Below are 11,685 nucleotides of genomic sequence, written 5' to 3'. Positions count from 1 at the left end.
TGTGTGTTTTTTAAAAAGCTAAAGTGGATAGAGAGAAATACTGTTAACTGATGGTATATGGAGGGGATTATAATCAATGTAATGAAACAAGGTATATGAATTGTTGAATGTGAAACTGATGATGTGCCCTGTAAACTTTCACTCAATCCCCAATAAAAACCTTAAAAAAAAAAAAAAATGGACACAGGACATGAACAGACACTTCAACAAGGAAGACATTCAGGCAGCCAACAAACATATGAAGAAATGTTCACAATCATTAGCCATTTGTTGTTGTTGTTAAGTGCTGTTGAGTTGTTTCCAACCCATAGTGACCCTCTATAGGGTTTCCAAGGAGAAGCTGGTGAGCTTTAACCACTGTCCTTGAAGTCCCAACAACTTTTCAGTCTGATGCATTAGCCAAATCACCACACCAGGACTCCCATTAGCCATTAGAGAGATGCAAATCAAAACAACAATGAGATATCATCTCACACCAGTAATAACAGTGAAATTCAAAAAGCAGAGGACAACAAATGCTGGTAAGGCTGTGGAAAGACTGGGACCCTCCTACATTGTTGGTGGGACTATAAAATGGTTCAACCACTATGGGAAATGGTATGGCGCTTCCTCAGAAAGTTAGCAATTGAAATATCTTATGATTCAACAATTCCTCTACTTGGTATATATCCACAAGTAATACAAGCTAGAACTCGTGTAGATATATATGCACACCAAGGTTCACTGCAGCATTATTAAAATAACAAAAAGTTGGAGACAGCCTAAGTATCCATCAACCAAAGAATGGATATACAAACTCTGGTACATACAAACAATGGAATACTATTGGAGAATAACAATGAAGCTCATATACACCTCATAACATGGATAAACACTGAGGACATAATAATACTGAGTGAAATTAGTCAGGTACAAAAGGGCAAATATTGCATAAGACCTTTATTGTAAAAGTCTAAGAAATTATATCTATACTTAAAAAAAACACAAAAAACTTTGTTGGTTATCAGGAGGAGGCAGTAGAGCACAGGTTATGGGATAGTCACACCATAGCTCGGGTGCTGAGGAGGGCATTATGCAATGAGGGGGGCAATACCCAAGAAGAAGCAGGGGGGTGGAAGAGCAAGGAAGATATGAGAACACTTAGGTAGGTTTGCATGGGCTAAATGGGACAGAGGTAAACAGTGATGTGTGCTCAACTTTCGAACAACAGGGCTCTGTGATACAGGGATCAAGGCATAGTCGGAATGAATAAAAGAGATGAAATAATGTTAAGATGCTTGACTGTCTTATGGATACTGGTTTCCCTTGACTACTATTGTAAAATAAACACTTGAGTGGGATAGAAGTGAATATGGGGAAACATGATTACAGAAAGCTTCTAAGTCCATCTTCAATCTAAAATGGACTGGAATACCAAAAAAGGTTATAGAACTTGTCTAGTGAAATAGACTTCTTACAGAGACTTTATAATGTGTAGGCCCTTAGGTGGAATCCTGAGCCCCATCCAATACTTTCTGAGGTGGGACATTCCCGCTTGAAACGACATGCAGACCAACCCAGAGCAGCAAGTGGAATAGAAGATTTTTCTTGAAAGAAAGACCAATAGGAAAAAACAAAAATGGCAGTCTGCTTGGTTATTACAAAAACAATCAAGGTGTTCACCTGGGAGCCATCAAGGGAAGAAATCAAGTCCCTTAAGGACAAACTCCCCTCCAAGATGGAAACTCAAAAGGAAAACACAAGCAGGCACATAAGCTCACTGGTGACCATGCTGGTCAACTTAGGAGTGGAAGTGGAGAAAAGGCAGTAATGAAGACATGGGCTGAGTTCAACAATGTTCCATAGACTCCATTCAACAATGAGATGAGAGAGAAGAGGAAGGGCTGGTTGATCCAAAGTTTGGGGAGACATGCAAACTCCTGAGCCCACGGACATGGTGGAGAGTTGAGCTAAGAGTGAAGCATCCAGTCCTCTATTTGGTATATATCCACAAGAAATAGAAGACGTTGTACCTAAGTCCATTGCAGCACTATTCACAATCACAAAAAGATGGAGACAGCCTAAGTGTCCATCAATTGAAGAAAGGATCAACAAACTGATACATACACACAATGGAATACTATGCTACCTTGAAGAATAACAATGAAGCTGCAAAAACACCTCATAACATGGATGAAGTTTGAGGACATAATGCTCAGTTAAATTAGTCAGGCACAAAAGGACAAATATTGCATAAGACCATTATTGTAAAAGCTTAAGAAAACATTTCCATACTAAGAGAATAATTCTTTGATGGTTAACAGGGTGGGAGGGATAGACGCATGATAAAATCGGGTGATGGGGAGAGCAATAAATAAGAATTGGAGGGCAGTGCACAAGAAGTGGGAGGAGGTAGATGAATGGGGATGATAAACAAAGACTTAGGGAGGTATGCATGTGTTACATAGGATAGAGGTAGATTGTGATGTATGCACAGCCTTGTAATAATAGGGCTTTATGAAATAGAGATCGAGACACAGTCTGAATGAGTAAATAAGGGTAATAATGTTAAGGCACTTGGCTGTTTGTTGGATATTGGTTTCCCCAGCTTAATATTGTAATATAGACATTTAAGTGGGGGTAGAAGGGAATATTGGGGAAATCTTGTAAGCCTATTTTCAGCCTGTAACTGTTTGGGTTATTTAAAAGGGGCTAAGGACAAAGGCTTCTTGTTAAGACTTTGAGGCGTATGGGGTCATAGGCAGAATTTTGAACCCCACCCAGAACCTTAGGAAGTGAGACATCCCCAATTGAAAAGACATGCAGACCATTCTGGAATGGTTAGAAGAACAGAAGATACTTCTCCCCCTGGCCCCAATCCAAGCTTTATTAGCAGAAAGCAGAAGATACTTCTTGTAAGAAAGACCAGCAGGGGTAGTAGAGAAGCAGACTGTTTGGCTGTGACAATATTAAGCAAGCTGTTTGCCTTGGAGTAAACAGGCAAGAAAAGTCAGCTCATCAGGGTAAACCCCTTTCTAAGACTGAAATGTAAAAGGAACACATGAACAGTCTTATATGTTCACTGGCAGCCATCCTGGTCAACTTGTGAGTGGAAGTGGGGGAAATGCAGCAATGAAGACATAGGCTGAGTTTGGCCATGTTCCACAGACACTAGATGACCTTGAAATGAGAGAGAGAAGAGGAAGGGTTGGCTGGTGTTAAGTTCAGGGAGACATGTGAAAACTCAAGTCCAGGACACTGACCTAGCCACTGGGAGCTAGAGTTAAGAGTGAAGTGGCTAGCTGGTCTTAAGTGGGTGTAGGCAAGAACTCTAAAACTTGCAGATAGTATCCATTTGACCTAGCTTGTAGGGCTTGCTGACCAGAACTTGTTCCCATGAAGACAGAGAAGCTTGATACAGGGAGCAAGCATAAATTACTACAACTTGATGAACTAGATCTTTGCTTATGGATGAAATTTCCAAAATTCCAACCAAAAGGGAAGGATTCTTCATATCAAGGATCAAGCTTGCCTCCTTAGTATGCTGGGATGATAGGGATGGGTAATTAAGATTTTTGTTATCAAAATTGGGGGCTATAAAGACATGAAGTGGCTGGCTTACAAGTTTTCATGAGGATGTTTAGTGTCAGAATGAGGTGGGTAAGATAGAATTCCCAGTGAATAGGTTTTCTCTTGTCCTGATGGGTCTGATGATGATGGGGATAGGATTTTGTGATTCATTTGTGAGTAATTGTTATCGGGACTAATGGCAATGGTCACAACTGCAAATGTAGAAGAGGTGTAACTAAAAGGAGAGAACAGTTAATCTGTCATTTCAGGAACATAGGACCCTAGGACCACCAAAAGGTAAGAGCATGAGAGGAGCAAAGGATCCTAACCAAAAAAGTGGAGACAACAGAGACAATAGCAGAGGCAATGGCATAGAGGACAGAACAGTAGAGGATTAGAGGCCCACAGATTGAGAAAGTCAGTGTGCCAGCAGGCAGGAGGCTGACTTGTAAAATGTACCCATTGGAAATTTAAACAAATATATATTTTAGCTGATATTGCATGGAGGAGAATGTGATCATTTGTTGAATGTAAAAGTGATGATCTGCCCTGTAAGCCTTCACTCAGTTAATTCACAATAAAAGCTTTAAAAAAAGCCAAAAACAACATTGAACAATTAAAACTGGCATAATCAAGAGTATGATAGAAAGAATCAGCATCAAAGAGATTTCAATATTTTCTGAACGACAGGAAGTGGATAGGATGCTGACTGACGCTGACTGATGAAGTTAACAGAAAGTGACAACCTGCGAAGGTGTTGGTCTTCCTTTCATGTCCCCAGAGAAATTTAAAACTTGGAAATGCCAAGTGAGGCTGATGGTGAAAATAAATGTAAGAAATTTAATGAAGGTCTTTATATTTAATAATTATTTCTTGCTCCCATGTGTAGAATTCTTAGTATTCAAGCATTCCCAAGGGATTAAAAAAAAAAAAAAAAAATCAAGGTTTTCTTCTCTAAAAAGATTAAACACTAGTCTGATTAGAATTCAGATAACCATTGTGACATTGTAGTTCTGATGTGATGCTGTGGGTTAATGTGCTGGACTGAAAAGTAGGTTTGAACTACAAGATTGGTGGTTCAAGCTCACCAGCTGCTCCTCGGAAACCCTACACAGGGTTGCTATGTGTTGGAACCAACTCGACAGCACTTAACAACAACAACATTGTGACATTAACGTCCAAGACATGCTGGGATTTTAAGGTCTCCCAGCATAATGGCTCTATGCACATGAGTAGAGATTGTTGATTGATATGCCTCATATTTGGGGTAGCCATTCATCTTTCTCAACCCCTATGGTGGTGGTGGTGGTGGTGGTTATGTGCTGTGGAGTCGATTCCGACTCATAATGAACCTGTAAAGCTTTACGGAAGCAGAAAGCCTCACCTTTCTCCCGCGGAACAGCTGGTAGTTTCGAACTGCTGACCTTGCGGTTCGCAGCCCGATTCGTATCCACTACGCTACATATTAAAATTCCCAGAGATAAAAACATTAACAGTTAAAGAAACAGGAATTAGATCGGATTGGTCATCTCACCAGCAATATTGGCTGTTCGAGAATGAAGGAGACATTCTTTCAGAATTTTGAAGCAATAATTTCATTTATAGCCAAGTATCAATTGAGTTGAACAGAAAAAAAAAGACATTCAGATTAAAAAGACTCCAAGTTTACTTCTTTCATCCCTTTCTTAAGAAGTTGCTTAAAGATATACTCCAGCAAAATGGGAGAGTAAAGAAAGACAGAGATATACACTGGTGTCTTCAGTGTTGCTAAACCCAGAAACTAACTAAGTCTAAGGATGATAGCCGCACAATAGGCCTAAGGAGAACTCAGTCTGAACTAAAGTAAGAGAATGAAAGGCTCCAGGGGAGTCATCCAAGACAAAGGGGAGGGGGCTCAAGATTGTATCCATCTTTAAGAAATGAGAGAAACTTGTGGATATTTCAGACAATTCAAGGAAAATAAAGGCAATTAGAAAATCCAGAAAAAAGTAAAGAGCTGGACAAATTAAGAAATGTAATCATAATACTTAGTGGAGAGAAAATGATTGTAAATAATCACATAATATAAACACCAAACTGATTTTCAACTTTCAGAAACAACAAATCTATAAAATCAGAGGATACTTAATTACAGATATATAACAAAATATAAATGTTATCATTCTTTGCAGTATTAAAATGAAAAGCATGAATGAGAAATATTAGTAGGTAGAAGGGATGAGAGATTAAGAGAAAAGCAGGGAACTAATAGCCTCATCTCACAAACAGAGAAACTAAAAAGAATGATAACTACATTGGGAAGAAGGTTGGTACAAATCATATAACTCTTATCTCATCTATCATAGCAGACCATCACTTGTCTGTCAGTGTGTTGTACTGTGATGGCTTGTGTGTTTCTGTGATTCTGGAAGCTATGCCATTGGTATTTTGAATGCCAGCAGGGTCACCCATGGTGGACAGTTTTCAAATGAGCTTCCAGACGAAGACAGACTAGGAAGAAAGAGAGATGAACTACTTCTGAATATTTAGTCACTGCAAACCTTATGAACAGCAGAAAACACTGTCAGATGTAGTGCTGGAAAATGAGCCCTCAGGTTGGAAGGCACTCGAAATGCAACTGGGGAAGAGCCGCCTCCTCAAAGTAGACTTGACCGTGATGATGTGAATGGAGTAAAGCCCACGGAACCTTCATTTGCTGATGGAGCACAAATTAAAATGAAGAGAAACAGCTATAAGCCTCCATTAATAATTGGAACATGGAATGTATGAGGCATGAACCTAGGAAAATTGGAAATTGTCAAAAATGAAATGGAACACATACACATCAATATCTTAGGCATTAGTGAGCTGAAATGGACTGGTATTGGTCATTTTGAATCTGACAACCACATGGTTTACTATGCCGGAAATGACAAATTGAAGAGGAATGGTGTTGCATTCATAGTCAAAAAGAACATATCAAGATCAGTCACGAGGTACAACACTGTCTGTGATAGGATAATATCCATGCACCTACAGGGAAGATCAGTTAATACCACTATTATTCAAATTTGCTCACTAACCACTAAAGCCAGTGAGGATGAAATAGAGAAATTCTATCAACTTCTTCAATCTGAAATTGATAAAACATGCAATCAAGATGTATTGATCATTAACTGGTGATTGGAATACAAATGTTGGAAACAAAGAGGAAGGGCAGCGGCAGCAGCTGCAGAGACATGTCCAGCATGAATCCCGAATATGATTATTTATTCAAGTTACTTCTGATTGGATCTCTGGGGTTGGAAAGTCTTGCCTCCTCCTTAGGTTTGCAGATGATACATAAACAGAAAGATACATCAGCCCAATTAGTGTGGATTTCAAAACAAGAACTATAGAGTTTGATGAGAAAGCAATCAAGCTTCAAATACGGGATATGGCAGGCCAAGAAAGATTTCTAACAATCACATCCAGCTATTACAGAGGAGCCCATGGCATCATAGTTGTGTATGATGTGACAGATGAGGAGTACTTCAATAATGTTAAACAGTGACTGAAGAAAATTGATCGTTATGCCAGTGAAAACATCAACAAATTGTTGGTAGGAAATAAATGTGAAAGAAAGCAGTAGACTACACAACAGCAAAGGAATTTTCCGATTCCCTTGGAATTCCATTTTTGGAAACCAGTGCAAAAAAAAAAAAAAATGCAATGAATGTAGAACATTCTTTCATGATGAGCTTAAAAAATCTTTCAGCTGAGATTAAAAAGTGGATGAGCCCTGGAGCAACAGCTGGTGGTGCAGAGAAGTCCAATGTTAAAATTCAGAGCACTCCAGTCAGGTGGAGGTTGCTTCTAAAATTTGCTTCTGTCTTTTCTCACAGCAATGAATTTGCAATCTGAACTCAAGTTAAAAAACAAAATTGCCTTAATTTTAATTGAATGTGGCTGCACTATAACAGATTCTTACCGTCTCCACAAAGATCAGAGACTGTAAATGGTCAATACCGACTTTTTTTTATTCCCTTGACTCAAGACAGCTAACTTCATTTTCAGAACTGTTTTAAATCTTTGTGTGCTGGTTTATAAAATAATGTGTATAATCCTTGTTGCTTTCCTCATATCAGACCATTTCCCCGTGGTTGTTTAGAATATATTTTGTTTTGATGTTTATATTGGCATGTTTAGATGTTGGGTTTATTTAGTCTTCTGAAGATGAAGTTCAGCCATTTTATATCAAACAGCGCTACCAGTGTGTGTCACTTTTCATGCATAAGGTTTAGTGAGATGTTATATATAAGATTTGATTTGCTAGTTCCTCCTTGTAGAGTTATAAATGGAAAGATTACATTATCTGATCAATAGATTCTTCATACTCTGCATATAATTTTTGGCTACAGAATATTGTAATTTGTTGCACACTATGTAACAAAACAACTGAAGACGTGTTTAATAAATATTGTACTTATTGGAAGTAATATCCAACTGTATGGTGATAATATTGTTTTAACTCTATGGTAAAGGGAATTATAACCTTGCATTAGACCCAAGCCGTTTGTGCATGCAACCAGGGCATCTTAGAGCCGCATCCAATATGCTTTCCAGATAGTACCTGATGAAATGACCTGGGGAGGTGTCTATGCAGTTTAAGATTTAACCAGCCTTAGTGGTTCAGGAAAATTAAATTGTGTGGAAAACAAGTAAGTTTAGAATGTATACTATTTAGCCTACAATTGCTATCCTTATCTAAAACCATGTGGAATGGCTTCATTTATTATCTACATTTTGTTACTCACCTGTGGTAGAATGGCAGCAGCACACTCTTCCTAAGTGGCTGAAAGCAGACTAACATGTGTGCTAGTATTCTTTCTTCTAGGCTGTCAGATGTCAGCTATTTTAGCCTTCATCATTGCATAGCATAAATTGGAGGAAAGTTAAAACATTGATATAGAAAGCAGAAAATTCACCATTTGTCCTAATTTTAGAAATTATATTCCTAAAAAAATAACAGAAAGCATAAATGCAGGGTGAATTTTAAGTGAGAGAAATATATTTATTTGTGTGGAATTTTGCACATAATAGAAATATCCATTAAGATCTTAGGGTTTTGTTTTATTGTGGGAAACAAAAACCTCCCACTAACACTGGCATTTTAACATAATTGTGGTCAAGGTTTTTCTTTGGAGATGTTGAAGCAGTAGCCTAAACATTCTTTATATGGGAGTTTAAGATGCGACTATTGGGCAACACATTTTATGGTAGGGGACTTTAATTCAATGATAAAAATTTAAGCTAAAAACAAGCCCAAAATTAAAGGTTTATTTTTCACTAAACAGGCAATTGAAATACAATGGTACAAAAATAAGTGGCCAGATTATTATAAAATGAAATGGACAGAATAAATATTCAATTTAATTTTCCATCTATGAGAATTTCACAATAAAATCATAGTTTACTTTGTATTATGAAAAAAAAAATCATACAGGAAGAAAGGAAAAAGTAATTAAGAAGACAAGAAAGAAGGAAAAGATCAAAATGGATGTCAGAAGATACACTGAAACCTGCTCTCCAGTGTAGAGATGCTAAAGCAAATGGAAGAAATAAGGAGGTACAAGAGCTGAACAGAAAATTTTAAAGGTCAGCTCAAGAAGACAAAGTTAAATATTACAACAAAATGTGTAAATAGCTGGAGTTAGAAAACCAAAAGTAAAGAACACGCTCAGCATTTCTCAAGCTGGGGAAACTAAAGAAAAAATTAAAACCTCGACGTTTGTTATTGAAGGATTCTCTGGGCAAATTATTGAAAAATGCAGAAAGCATCAAAAGAAGATAGAAGGAATACACAGAGTCACTGTACCAAAAGGAAATGGCTGATGTTCAACCATTTCAAGAGGTAGCATAAGATCAAGAGCCAATGATACTCAAAGAAGAAGTCCAAGGTGCATTGAAGGAATTGGCGAAGAATCAGGAATTAACAGAATACAAATCGAAACCTTTTAAGAAAGTGAGGAGGCACTGGAGGCACTGACTCATCTATGCCAACAAATTTGGATTAGAACTATATGGCCGACTGATTAGAAGAGATCCGCATTTGTGCCCATTTCAAAGAAAGGTGAATCAATGGAATGTGGAAATCATCAGACAATATCTCTGATATCTCATGTGAGTAAAGTTTTACTAAATATAATGCAGAAATGGCTGCAAGCATACATTGACAGATAACTTCCAGAGGTTCAAGCCAGATTCAGAAGAGGACGTGGAACGAAGGATATCTGATGGAACTTGGCTGAAAGCAGAGAATACCAGAAAGATATTTACCTATGCTTTATTGACTACCCAAAGGAGTAGTCAATTTGTGTGGAATGTGACAAGCTACGGACAACATTTCGAAGTAGGAGTATTCTGGAATATTTAATTGTGCTTATGAGGAATCTGTACATGGACCAAGAGGCAGTTGTTCAAACAGAACTTGGGAACACTGAATGGTTGAAAATTAGGAAAAGTTTGTGACAGGGTTGTATTCTCTCACCATACTTATTCAACCTGTATACTGAGCAAATAATCTGAGAAGCTGGGTTATATGAAGAAAAAATGGCATCAGAATTGGAGGAAGACTCTTTAACAACCTGCGATATGCATATGACACACCTTGCTTGCTGAAAGTGAAGGGGACTTAAAATACTACTGATGAAGATCAAAGAACACAGCCTTCAGTATTGATTGATATCAATGTAAAGAAAACAAAAATCCTCACCAATAAGGACCAATAAACAACATTATTTTCAATAATCTCATAGGTATGGGAAAGCTGGACAGTGAATAAGGAAGACTGTAAAAGAATTGATCCTTTTGAATTATGGTGTTGGAGGAGAATATTAAAAGTACCATAGGCTGTCAAAAGAACCAACAGATCTGTGATGGACAAAGTGCAGCCAGAGTGCTCCTTTGAGGCCAGGATGGCCAAACTTCATCTCTCATACTTTGGACATATTGTCAGGAGGAACTAGTGGTTGGAGAAGGATATAATGTTTGGCAAGGTGGAAGGTCAGAGAAGAAAAAGAAGACTCCACTGTGATGGATTGGTAAAGTGGCAGCATCAATGGGCTCAAGCGTGGCAACACTTGTGAAGTTAGCCCAGGACCAGGAAGTGTTTCGTTCTGCTGTGCATAGGGTAGCGATGAGTCGGTACCGACTCAATGGTACCTAACAACAACAGCATCATAGCAGAAAATTAATAAAGTCTAAAATGAATAAATCAAGAAATAACAGTGTACATGGAAGCAATCACCACAACTAAAGGGAAACACTTAAAAGAGTTAAAGGTACAGTCAGTCAGGGGTTGAGCAAACGGAAAGGTCAGGAGGAAGACTTTTTGTTTCAGTGTCGTGAGCCACCACTGGGGTGATGACATGAAAGGATTTAATCTACCATTTCAAAAACAATTCTGTGGCCTAGTTAAAAAAAAAAAAATCATGAACTGAAAAAAAATAATAAAAAAAGAGTTAAAGGTAACAATTTTAGCAAATTATATAACCACACGTATATATTATTTCTTATCATATAACAATGATAATAACCATATGGCTATTTAAAAATCAACCAGGAACCCTGAAACATAAAGCTTTTTTTTTTTTTTTTTTTTTTGCCACTACAGAACTCAAACCAGCATTTTATAATCCTCACCTAAAAAAGAGTGCAGTCAGCTACTATCTCTATCATCCAACCTGCCTGTTTCTCTGAATCACTGACCCCCAAACCTATGTCATATCTCTTACAATCATAAGCTATAGCAACATATTGTGGGATAAAGTTATAGCATGTTTTATTCTCAACCACAGAGACTATTTCTTTATAGCTTTATGTTATTGTTATTAAGTGCCACTGAGTTATTTCGGACTCACAGTGACCCTGTATAGGATTTCAAGTGTTTATCCTAGAGTGTCACACCAGGATTCTGTAAAAATGTAGAATAAACTACATAGGACATAAGCAAAATGACAGAGTTTTTAAGTGCTGTCAAGTAAGTTCCAACACATAGTGACCCTGCATAAGGTTTCCAAAGAATGCCTGCTAAGTTTGAAACATCAACCTTGTGGTTCAAACCGACCTTGAAGTGGAGTGCTTATCCTATGGTGCAAAACCATAGAAATATTAAAA

General features: G+C 37.7%; 1 protein-coding gene and 1 pseudogene across 4 annotated transcripts in view; one reads left to right on the top strand and one right to left on the bottom strand.

The window, feature by feature from the left end:
- Positions 1-11,685, bottom strand: part of EDA (ectodysplasin A) — a 1,043,344-nt gene that overhangs the window by 251,998 nt on the left and 779,661 nt on the right. The gene's annotated exons all lie outside the window — the stretch shown is intronic.
- Positions 6,768-7,431, top strand: LOC102842635 (annotated as a pseudogene).

This window comes from Chrysochloris asiatica, unplaced genomic scaffold (genome assembly GCF_000296735.1).
Source record: "Chrysochloris asiatica unplaced genomic scaffold, ChrAsi1.0 scaffold00118, whole genome shotgun sequence".
Lineage (NCBI taxonomy): Eukaryota > Metazoa > Chordata > Mammalia > Afrosoricida > Chrysochloridae > Chrysochloris > Chrysochloris asiatica.
The sequence above is the reverse complement of the archived record's forward strand: the minus strand, read 5'-3'. Positions and strand labels throughout refer to the sequence as shown.